A 12,340-nucleotide genomic window follows, 5' to 3' on the forward strand; every position below is an offset into this window, starting at 1 on the left:
TGGGAGTGAGGGATGCAGTAAAGAAGGATTATTGGATCGGAAATGAGATTGTCGTATCCCAAAAGAAAATCCTGTCGTTTCCATAGAAACGTTACTCGATTTAGAAGGAAATGTCTTAGAACACACAGTATTTCATAGCGACGCAATTTCCGTGTGAATTCGTCAATGTGTGGGAGTGAGGAATGCAGTAAAGAAGGATTAGTGGACCTGAAATGAGATTGTCGTACCCCAAAAGAAAATCCTGTCGTTTCCATAGAAACGTTACTCGATTTAGAAGGAAATGTCTTAGAACACATAGTATTTCATAGCGGCGCAATTTCCGTGTGAATTCGTCAATGTTTGAGAGTGAGGGATGCAGTAAAGAAGGATTAGTGGATCGGAAATGAGATTGTCGTATCCCAAAAAAAAGTCCTGTCGTTTCCATAGAAACGTCACTTGATTTAGAAGGAGAAGTCATAGAACCCATAGTATTTCATAGCGACGCAATTTCCGTGTGAATTCGTTAATGTGTTTGAGTGAGGGATGCAGTAAAGAAGGATTAGTGGATCGGAAATGTGATTGTCGTATCCCAAAAGAAAATCCTGTCGTTTCCATAGAAACGTTGCTCGACTTAGAAGGAAATGTCTTAGAACACATAGTACTCGTATTTCATAGCGACGCAATTTCCGTGTGAATTCGTCAATGTGTGGGAGTGAGGGATGCAGTAAAGAAGGATTATTGGATCGGAAATGAGATTGTCGTATCCCAAAAGAAAATCCTGTCGTTTCCATAGAAACGTTACTCGATTTAGAAGGAAATGTCTTAGAACACATAGTACTCGTATTTCATAGCGACGCAATTTCCGTGTGAATTCGTCAATGTGTGGGAGTGAGGGATGCAGTAAAGAAGGATTATTGGATCGGAAATGAGATTGTCATATCCCAAAAGAAAATCCTGTCGTTTCCATAGAAACGTTACTCGATTTAGAAGGAAACGTCTTAGAACACATAGTACTCGTATTTCATAGCGACGGAATTTCAGTGTGAATTCGTCAATGTGTGGGAGTGAGGGATGCAGTAAAGAAGGATTAGTGGATCGGAAATGAGATTGTCGTATCCCAAAAGAAAACGCTGTCGATTCCATAGAAACGTTACACGATTTAGAAGGGGAAGTCATAGAACCCATAGTAATTCATAGCGACGCAATTTCCGTGTGAATTCGTCAATGTTTGGGAGTGAGGAGTGCAGTAAAGAAGGATTAGTGGATCGGAAAAGTGATTGTCGTATCCCAAAAGAAGATCCTGTCGTTTCCATAGAAACGTTACTCGATTTAGAAGGAAATGTCTTAGAACACATAGTATGTCATAGCGACGCAATTTCCGTGTGAATTCGTCAATGTTTGGGAGTGAGGGATGGAGTAAAGAAGGATTAGTGGATCGGAAATGTGATTGTCGTATCCCAACAGAAAATCCTGTCGCTTCCATAGAAACGTTACTCGATTTAGAAGGAAATGTCTTAAAACACATAGTACTCGTATTTAATAGCGACGCAATTTCCGTGTGAATTCGTCAATGTGTGGGAGTGAGGGATGCAGCAAAGAAGGATTAGTGGATCGGAAATGAGATTGTCGTATCCCACAAGAAAATCCTGTCGTTTCAATAGAAACGTTACTCGATTTAGAAGGAAATGTCTTAGTACACATAGTACTCGTATTTCATAGCTACGCAATTTCCATGTGAATTCGTCAATGTGTGGGAGTGAGGGATGCAGTAAAGAAGGATTAGTGGATCGGAAATGAGATTGTCGTATCCCAAAAGAAAATCCTGTCGTTTCCATAGAAACATTACTCGATTTAGAAGGAAATGTCTTAGAGCACATAGTACTCGTATTTCATAGCGACGCAATTTCCGTGTGAATTCGTCAATGTGTGGGAGTGAGGGATGCAGTAAAGAAGGATTAGTGGATTGGAAAAGAGATTGTCGTATCCCAAAAGAAAATCCTGTCGTTTCCATAGAAACGTTACTCGATTTAGAAGGAAATGTCTTAGAACACATAGTACTCGTATTTCATAGCGACGCAATTTCCGTGTGAATTCGTCAATGTGTGGGAGTGAGGGATGCAGTAAAGAAGGATTAGGGGATCGGAAATGTGATTGTCGTATCCCAAAAGAAAATCGTGTCGTTTCCATAGAAACGTTACTCGATTTAGAAGGAAATGTCTTAGAACACATAGTACTCGTATTTCATAGCGACGCAATTTCCGTGTGAATTCGTCAATGTGTGGGAGTGAGGGATGCAGTAAAGAAGGATTAGTGGGTCGGAAATGTGATTGTCGTATCCCAAAAGAAAATCCTGTCGTTTCAATAGAAACGTTACTCGATTTGGAAGGAAATGTCTTAGAACACACAGTACTCGTATTTCATAGCGACGGAATTTCCGTGTGAATTCGTCAATGTTTGGGAGTGAGGGATGCAGTAAAGAAGGATTAGTGGATCGGAAATGTGATTGTCGTATCCCAAAAGAAAATCCTGTCGTTTCCATAGAAACGTTACTCGATTTAGAAGGAAATGTCTTAGAACACATAGTACTCGTATTTCATAGCGACGCAATTTCCGTGTGAATTCGTCAATGTTTGGGAGTGAGGGATGCAGTAAAGAAGGATTAGTGGATCGGAAATGTGATTGTCGTATCCCAAAAGAAAATCCTGTCGTTTCCATAGAAACATTACTCGATTTAGAAGGAAATGTCTTAGAACACATAGTACTCGTATTTCATAGCGACGGAATTTCCGTGTTAATTCGTCAATGTGTGGGAGTGAGGGATGCAGTAAAGAAGGATTAGTGGATCGGAAATGAGATTGTCGTATATCAAAAGAAAACGCTGTCGATTCCATAGAAACGTTACTCGATTTAGAAGGGGAAGTCATAGAACCCATAGTAATTCATAACGACGCAATTTCCGTGTGAATTCGTCAATGTTTGGGAGTGAGGGATGCAGTAATGAAAGGATTAGTGGATCGGAAATGTGATTGTCGTATCCCAAAAGAAAATCCTCGCGTTTCCATAGAAACGTTACTCGATTTAGAAGGAAATGTCATAGAACCCATAGTATTTCATAGCGACGTAATTTCCGTGTGAATTCGTCAATGTGTGGGAGTGAGGAATGCAGTAAAGAAGGATTAGTGGATCGGAAATGAGATTGTCGTATCCCAAAAGAAAATCTTGTGGTTTCCATAGAAACGTTACTCGATTTAGAAAGAAATGTCTTACAACACATAGTATTTCATAGCGACGCAATTTCCGTGTGAATTCGTCAATGTGTGGGAGTGAGGGATGCAGTAAACAAGGATTAGTGGATCGGAAATGTGATTGTCGTATCCCAAAAGAAAATCCTGTCGTTTCCATAGAAACGTTACTCGATTTAGAAGGAAATGTCTTAGAACACACAGTACTCGTATTTCATAGCGACGCAATTTCCGTGTGAATTCGTCAATGTTTGGGAGTGAGGGACGCAGTAAAGAAGGATTAGTGGATCAGAAATGTGATTGTCGTATCCCAAAAGAAAATCCTGTCGTTTCCATAGAAACGTTACTCGATTTAGAAGGAAATGTCTTAGAACACATAGTACTCGTATTTCATAGCGACGGAATTTCCGCGTGAATTCGTCAATGTGTGGGAGTGAGGGATGCAGTAAAGAAGGATTAGTGGATCGGAAATGAGATTGTCGTATCCAAAAAGAAAACGCTGTCGATTCCATAGAAACGTTACACGATTTAGAAGGGGAAGTCATAGAACCCATAGTAATTCATAGCGACGCAATTTCCGTGTGAATTCGTCAATGTTTGGGAGTGAGGGGTGCAGTAAAGAAGGATTAGTGGATCGGAAATGTGATTGTCGTATCCCAAAAGAAGATCCAGTCGTTTCCATAGAAACGTTACTCGATTTAGAAGGAAATGTCTTAGAACACATAGTATTTCATAGCGACGCAATTTCCGTGTGAATTCGTCAATGTTTGGGAGTGAGGGATGGAGTAAAGAAGGATTAGTGGATCGGAAATGTGATTGTCGTATCCCAACAGAAAATCCTGTCGCTTCCATAGAAACGTTACTCGAATTAGAAGGAAATGTCTTAGAACACATAGTACTCGTATTTCATAGCGACGCAATTTCCGTGTGAATTCGTCAATGTGTGGGAGTGAGGGATGCAGTAAAGAAGGATTAGTGGATCGGAAATGAGATTGTCGTATCCCACAAGAAAATCCTGTCGTTTCAATAGAAACGTTACTCGATTTAGAAGGAAATGTCTTAGAACACATAGTACTCGTATTTCATAGCTACGCAATTTCCATGTGAATTCGTCAATGTGTGGGAGTGAGGGATGCAGTAAAGAAGGATTAGTGGATTGGAAAAGAGATTGTCGTATCCCAAAAGAAAATCCTGTCGTTTCCATAGAAACGTTACTCGATTTAGAAGGAAATGTCTTAGAACACATAGTACTCGTATTTCATAGCGACGCAATTTCCGTGTGAATTCGTCAATGTGTGGGAGTGAGGGATGCAGTAAAGAAGGATTAGTGGAACGGAAATGTGATTGTCGTATCACAAAAGAAAATCGTGTCGTTTCCAGAGAAACGTTACTCGATTTAGATGGAAATGTCTTACAACACATAGTACTCGTATTTCATAGCGACGCAAATTCCGTGTGAATTCGTCAATGTGTGGGAGTGAGGGATGCAGTAAAGAAGGATTAGTGGGTCGGAAATGTGATTGTCGTATCCCAAAAGAAAATCCTGTCGTTTCCATAGAAACGTTACTCGATTTAGAAGGGGAAGTCATAGAACCCACAGTAATTCATAGCGACGCAATTTCCGTGTGAATTCGTCAATGTTTGGGGGTGAGGGATGCAGTAATGAAAGGATTAGTGGATCGGAAATGTGATTGTCGTATCCCAAAAGAAAATCCTGTCGTTTCCATAGAAACGTTACTCGATTTAGAAGGAAACGTCTTAGAACACATAGTATTTCATAGCGACGCAATTTCCGTGTGAATTCGTCAATGTTTGGGAGTGAGGGATGCAGTAAAGAAGGATTAGTGGATCGGAAATGAGATTGTCGTATCCCAAAAGAAAATCCTGTCGTTTCCATAGAAACGTTACTCGATTTAGATCAAATGTCTTAGAACACATAGTATTTCATAGCGACGCAATTTCCGTGTGAATTCGTCAATGTTTGGGAGTGAGGGATGCAGTAATGAAAGGATTAGTGGATCGGAAATGAGATTGTCGTATCCCAAAAGAAAATCCTGTCGTTTCCATAGAAACGTTACTCGATTTAGAAGGAAATGTCTTAGAACACATAGTACTCGTATTTCATAGCGACGCAATTTCCGCGTGAATTCGTCAATGTGTGGGAGTGAGGGATGCAGTAAAGAGGGATTAGTGGATCGGAAATGAGATTGTCGTATCCCAAAAGAAAACGCTGTCGATTCCATAGAAACGTTACACGATTTAGAAGGGGAAGTCATAGAACCCATAGTAATTCATAGCGACGCAATTTCCGTGTGAATTCGTCAATGTTTGGGAGTGAGGGGTGCAGTAAAGAAGGATTAGTGGATCGGAAATGTGATTGTCGTATCCCAAAAGAAGATCCTGTCGTTTCCATAGAAACGTTACTCGATTTAGAAGGAAATGCCTTAGAACACATAGTATTTCATAGCGACGCAAATTCCGTGTGAATTCGTCAATGTTTGGGAGTGAGGGATGGAGTAAAGAAGGATTAGTGGATCGGAAATGTGATTGTCGTATCCCAACAGAAAATCCTGTCGCTTCCATAGAAACGTTACTCGATTTAGAAGGAAATGTCTTAGAACACATAGTACTCGTATTTCATAGCGACGCAATTTCCGTGTGAATTCGTCAATGTGTGGGAGTGAGGGATGCAGTAAAGAAGGATTAGTGGATCGGAAATGAGATTGTCGTATCCCACAAGAAAATCCTGTCGTTTCAATAGAAACGTTACTCGATTTAGAAGGAAATGTCTTAGAACACATAGTACTCGTATTTCATAGGTACGCAATTTCCATGTGAATTCGTCAATGTGTGGGAGTGAGGGATGCAGTAAAGAAGGATTAGTGGATCGGAAATGAGATTGTCGTATCCCAAAAGAAAATCCTGTCGTTTCCATAGAAACATTACTCGATTTAGAAGGAAATGTCTTAGAGCACATAGTACTCGTATTTCATAGCGACGCAATTTCCGTGTGAATTCGTCAATGTGTGGGAGTGAGGGATGCAGTAAAGAAGGATTAGTGGATTGGAAAAGAGATTGTCGTATGCCAAAAGAAAATCCTGTCGTTTCCATAGAAACGTTACTCGATTTAGAAGGAAATGTCTTAGAACACATAGTACTCGTATTTCATAGCGACGCAATTTCCGTGTGAATTCGTCAATGTGTGGGAGTGAGGGATGCAGTAAAGAAGGATTAGTGGATCGGAAATGTGATTGTCGTATCCCAAAAGAAAATCGTGTCGTTTCCATAGAAACGTTACTCGATTTAGAGGGAAATGTCTTAGAACACATAGTACTCGTATTTCATAGCGACGCAATTTCCGTGTGAATTCGTCAATGTGTGGGAGTGAGGGATGCAGTAAAGAAGGATTAGTGGGTCGGAAATGTGATTGTCGTATCCCAAAAGAAAATCCTGTCGTTTCCATAGAAACGTTACTCGATTTAGAAGGACATGTCTTAGAACACACAGTACTCGTATTTCATAGCGACGGAATTTCCGTGTGAATTCGTCAATGTTTGGGAGTGAGGGATGCAGTAGAGAAGGATTAGTGGATCGGAAATGTGATTGTCGTATCCGAAAAGAAAATCCTGTCGTTTCCATAGAAACGTTACTCGATTTAGAAGGAAATGTCTTAGAACACATAGTACTCGTATTTCATAGCGACGCAATTTCCGTGTGAATTCGTCAATGTTTGGGAGTGAGGTATGCAGTAAAGAAGGATTAGTGGATCGGAAATGTGATTGTCGTATCCCAAAAGAAAATCCTGTCGTTTCCATAGAAACATTACTCGATTTAGAAGGAAATGTCTTAGAACACATAGTACTCGTATTTCATAGCGACGGAATTTCCGTGTTAATTCGTCAATGTGTGGGAGTGAGGGATGCAGTAAAGAAGGATTAGTGGATCGGAAATGAGATTGTCGTATATCTAAAGAAAACCCTGTCGATTCCATAGAAACGTTACTCGATTTAGAAGGGGAAGACATAGAACCCATAGTAATTCATAGCGACGCAATTTCCGTGTGAATTCGTCAATGTTTGGGAGTGAGGGATGCACTAATGAAAGGATTAGTGAATCGGAAATGTGATTGTCGTATCCCAAAAGAAAATCCTGTCGTTTCCATAGAAACGTTACTCGATTTATAAGGAAACGTCTTAGAACACATAGTATTTCATAGCGACGCAATTTCCGTGTGAATTCGTCAATGTTTGGGAGTGAGGGATGCAGTAAAGAAGGATTAGTGGATCGGAAATGAGATTGTCGTATCCCAAAAGAAAATCCTGTCGTTTCCATAGAAACGTTACTCGATTTAGAAGGAAATGTCTTAGGACACATAGTATTTCATAGCGACGCAATTTCCGTGTGAATTCGTCAATGTGTGGGAGTGAGGAATGCAGTAAAGAAGGATTAGTGGATCGGAAATGAGATTGTCGTATCCCAAAAGAAAATCCTGTCGTTTCCACAGAAACGTTACTCGATTTAGAAGGAAACGTCTTAGAACACATAGTATTTCATAGCGACGTAATTTCCGTGTGAATTCGTCAATGTTTGGGAGTGAGGGATGCAGTAAAGAAGGATTAGTGGATCTGAAATGAGATTGTCGTATCCCAAAAAAAAGTCCTGTCGTTTCCATAGAAACGTTACTTGATTTAGAAGGAGAAGTCATAGAACCCATAGTAATTCATAGCGACGCAATTTCCGTGTGAATTCGTCAATGTGTGGGAGTGAGGGATGCAGTAAAGAAGGATTAGTGGATCGGAAATGTGATTGTCGTATCCCAAAAGAAAATCCTGTCGTTTCCATAGAAACGTTACTCGATTTAGAAAGAAATGTCTTAGAACACATAGTATTTCATAGCGACGCAATTTCCGTGTGAATTCGTCAATGTTTGGGAGTGAGGGATGCGGGTAAAGATGGATTAGTGGATCGGAAATGTGATTGTCGTATCCCAAAAGAAAATCCTGTCGTTTCCATAGAAACGTTACTCGATTTAGAAGGAAATTTCTTAGAACACATAGTACTCGTATTTCATAGCGACGGAATTTCCGTGTGAAATCGTCAATATTTGGGAGTGAGGGATGCAGTAAAGAAGGATTAGTGGATCGCAAGTGACATTGTCGTATCCCAAAAGAAAATCCTGTCGTTTCCATAGAAACGTTACTCGATTTAGAAGGAAATGTCTTAGAACACGTAGTACTCGTATTTCATAGCGACGCAATTTCCGTGTGAATTCGTCAATGTGTGGGAGTGAGGGATGCAGTAAAGAAGGATTAGTGGATCGGTAATGAGGTTGTCGTAACCCAAAAGAAAATTCTGTCGTTTCCATAGAAACGTTACTCGATTTAGAAAGAAATGTCTTAGAACACATAGTATTTCATAGCGACGCAATTTCCGTGTGAATTCGAAATGTGTGGGAGTGAGGGATGCAGTAAAGAAGGATTAGTGGATCGCAAATGAGATTGTCGTATCCCAACAGAAAATCGTGTGGCTTCCATAGAAACGTTACTCGATTTAGAAGGAAATGTCTTAGAACACATAGTACTCGTATTTCATATCGACGCAATTTCCGTGTGAATTCGTCAATGTGTGGGAGTGAGGGATGCAGTAAACAAGGATTAGTGGATCGGAAATGTGATTGTCGTATCCCAAAAGAAAATCCTGTCGTTTCCATAGAAACGTTACTCGATTTAGAAGGAAATGTCTTAGAACACACAGTACTCGTATTTCATAGCGACGCAATTTCCGTGTGAATTCGTCAATGTGTGGGAGTGAGGGATGCAGTAAACAAGGATTAGTGGATCGGAAATGTGATTGTCGTATCCCAAAAGAAAATCCTGTCGTTTCCATAGAAACGTTACTCGATTTAGAAGGAAATGTCTTAGAACACACAGTACTCGTATTTCATAGCGACGCAATTTCCGTGTAAATTCGTCAATGTTTGGGAGTGAGGGACGCAGTAAAGAAGGATTAGTGGATCAGAAATGTGATTGTCGTATCCCAAAAGAAAATCCTGTCGTTTCCATAGAAACGTTACTCGATTTAGAAGGAAATGTCTTAGAACACACAGTACTCGTATTTCATAGCGACGGAATTTCCGCGTGAATTCGTCAATGTGTGGGAGTGAGGGATGCAGTAAAGAAGGATTAGTGGATCGGAAATGAGATTGTCGTATCCCAAAAGAAAACGCTGTCGATTCCATAGAAACGTTACACGATTTAGAAGGGGAAGTCATAGAACCCATAGTAATTCATAGCGACGCAATTTCCGTGTGAATTTGTCAATGTTTGGGAGTGAGGGGTGCAGTAAAGAAGGATTAGTGGATCGGAAATGTGATTGTCGTATCCCAAAAGAAGATCCTGTCGTTTCCATAGAAACGTTACTCGATTTAGAAGGAAATGTTTTAGAACACATAGTATTTCATAGCAACGCAATTTCCGTGTGAATTCGTCAATGTTTGGGAGTGAGGGATGCAGTAAAGAAGGATTAGTGGATCGGAAATGAGATTGTCGTATCCCAAAAGAAAATCCTGTCGTTTCCATAGAAACGTTACTCGATTTAGAAGGAAATGTTTTAGAACACATAGTATTTCATAGCAACGCAATTTCCGTGTGAATTCGTCAATGTGTGGAAATGAGGGATGCAGTAAAGAAGGATTAGTGGATCTGAAATGAGATTGTCGTCTCCCAAAATAAAATCCTGTCGTTTCCATAGAAACGTTACTCGATTTAGAAGGAAATGTCTTAGAACACATAGTACTCGTATTTCATAGCGACGCAATTTCCGTGTGAATTCGTCAATGTGTGGGAGTGAGGGATGCAGTAAAGAAGGATTAGTGGATCGGAAATGAGATTGTCGTATTCCGAAAGAAAATCCTGTCGTTTCCATAGAAACGTTACTCGATTTAGAAGGAAATGTCTTAGAACACATAGTACTCGTATTTCATAGCGACGCAATTTCCGTGTGAATTCGTCAATGTTTAGGAGTGAGGGACGCAGTAAAGAAGGATTAGTGGATCAGAAATGTGATAGTCGTATCCCAAAAAAAAGTCCTGTCGTTTCCATAGAAACGTTACTTGATTTAGAAGGAGAAGCCATAGAACCCATAGTAATTCATAGCGACGCAGTTTCCGTGTGAATTCGTCAATGTGTGGGAGTGAGGGATGCAGTAAAGAAGGATTAGTGGATCGGAAATGTGATTGTCGTATCCCAAAAGAAAATCCTGTCGTTTCCATAGAAACGTTACTCGATTTAGAAGGAAATGTCTTAGAACACATAGTACTCGTATTTCGTAGCGACGCAATTTCCGTGTGAATTCGTCAATGTGTGGGAGTGAGGGATGCAGTAAAGAAGGATTAGTGGATCGGAAATGAGATTGTCGTATCCCAAAAGAAAATCCTGTCGTTTCCATAGAAACGTTACTCGATTTAGAAGGAAATGTCTTAGAACACATAGTATTTCATAGCGACGCAATTTCCGTGTGAATTCGTCAATGTGTGGGAGTGAGGAATGCAGTAAAGAAGGATTAGTGGATCGGAAATGAGATTGTCGTATCCCAAAAGAAAATCCTGTCGTTTCCATAGAAACGTTACTCGATTTAGAAGGAAACGTCTTAGAACACATAGTATTTCATAGCGACGTAATTTCCGTGTGAATTCGTCAATGTTTGGGAGTGAGGGATGCAGTAAAGAAGGATTAGTGGATCTGAAATGAGATTGTCGTATTCCAAAAAAAAGTCCTGTCGTTTCCATAGAAACGTTACTTGATTTAGAAGGAGAAGTCATAGAACCCATAGTAATTCATAGCGACGCAATTTCCGTGTGAATTCGTCAATGTGTGGGAGTGAGGGATGCAGTAAAGAAGGATTAGTGGATCGGAAATGAGATTGTCGTATCCCAACAGAAAATCGTGTGGTTTCCATAGAAACGTTACTCGATTTAGAAGGAAATGTCTTAGAACACATAGTACTCGTATTTCATAGCGACGCAATTTCCGTGTGAATTCGTCAATGTGTGGGAGTGAGGGATGCAGTAAACAAGGATTAGTGGATCGGAAATGTGATTGTCGTATCCCAAAAGAAAATCCTGTCGTTTCCATAGAAACGTTACTCGATTTAGAAGGAAATGTCTTAGAACACACAGTACTCGTATTTCATAGCGACGCAATTTCCGTGTGAATTCGTCAATGTTTGGGAGTGAGGGACGCAGTAAAGAAGGATTAGTGGATCAGAAATGTGATTGTCGTATCCCAAAAGAAAATCCTGTCGTCTCCATAGAAACGTTACTCGATTTAGAAGGAAATGTCTTAGAACACGTAGTACTCGTATTTCATAGCGACGCAATTTCCGTGTGAATTCGTCAATGTGTGGGAGTGATGGCTGCAGTAAAGAAGGATTAGTGGATCGGTAATGAGGTTGTCGTATCCCAAAAGAAAATTCTGTCGTTTCCATAGAAACGTTACTCGATTTAGAAAGAAATGTCTTAGAACACATAGTAATTCATAGCGACGCAATTTCCGTGTAAATTTGTCAATGTTTGGGAGTGAGGGGTGCAGTAAAGAAGGATTAGTGGATCGGAAATGTGATTGTCGTATCCCAAAAGAAGATCCTGTCGTTTCCATAGAAACGTTACTCGATTTAGAAGGAAATGTCTTAGAACACATAGTATTTCATAGCGACGCAATTTCCGTGTGAATTCGTCAATGTTTGGGAGTGAGGGATGCAGTAAAGAAGGATTAGTGGATCGGAAATGAGATTGTCGTATCCCAAAAGAAAATCCTGTCGTTTCCATAGAAACGTTACTCGATTTAGAAGGAAATGTTTTAGAACACATAGTATTTCATAGCAACGCAATTTCCGTGTGAATTCGTCAATGTTTGGGAGTGAGGGATGCAGTAAAGGAGGATTAGTGGATCGGAAATGAGATTGTCGTATCCCAAAATAAAATCCTGTCGTTTCCATAGAAACGTTACTCGATTTAGAAGGCAATGTCTTAGAACACATAGTACTCGTATTTCATAGCGACGCAATTTCCGTGTGAATTCGTCAATGTGTGGGAGTGAGGGATGCAGTAAAGGAGGATTAGT

This window comes from Schistocerca serialis, chromosome 6 (assembly GCF_023864345.2).
Source record: "Schistocerca serialis cubense isolate TAMUIC-IGC-003099 chromosome 6, iqSchSeri2.2, whole genome shotgun sequence".
In the NCBI taxonomy this organism is placed as follows: domain Eukaryota; kingdom Metazoa; phylum Arthropoda; class Insecta; order Orthoptera; family Acrididae; genus Schistocerca; species Schistocerca serialis.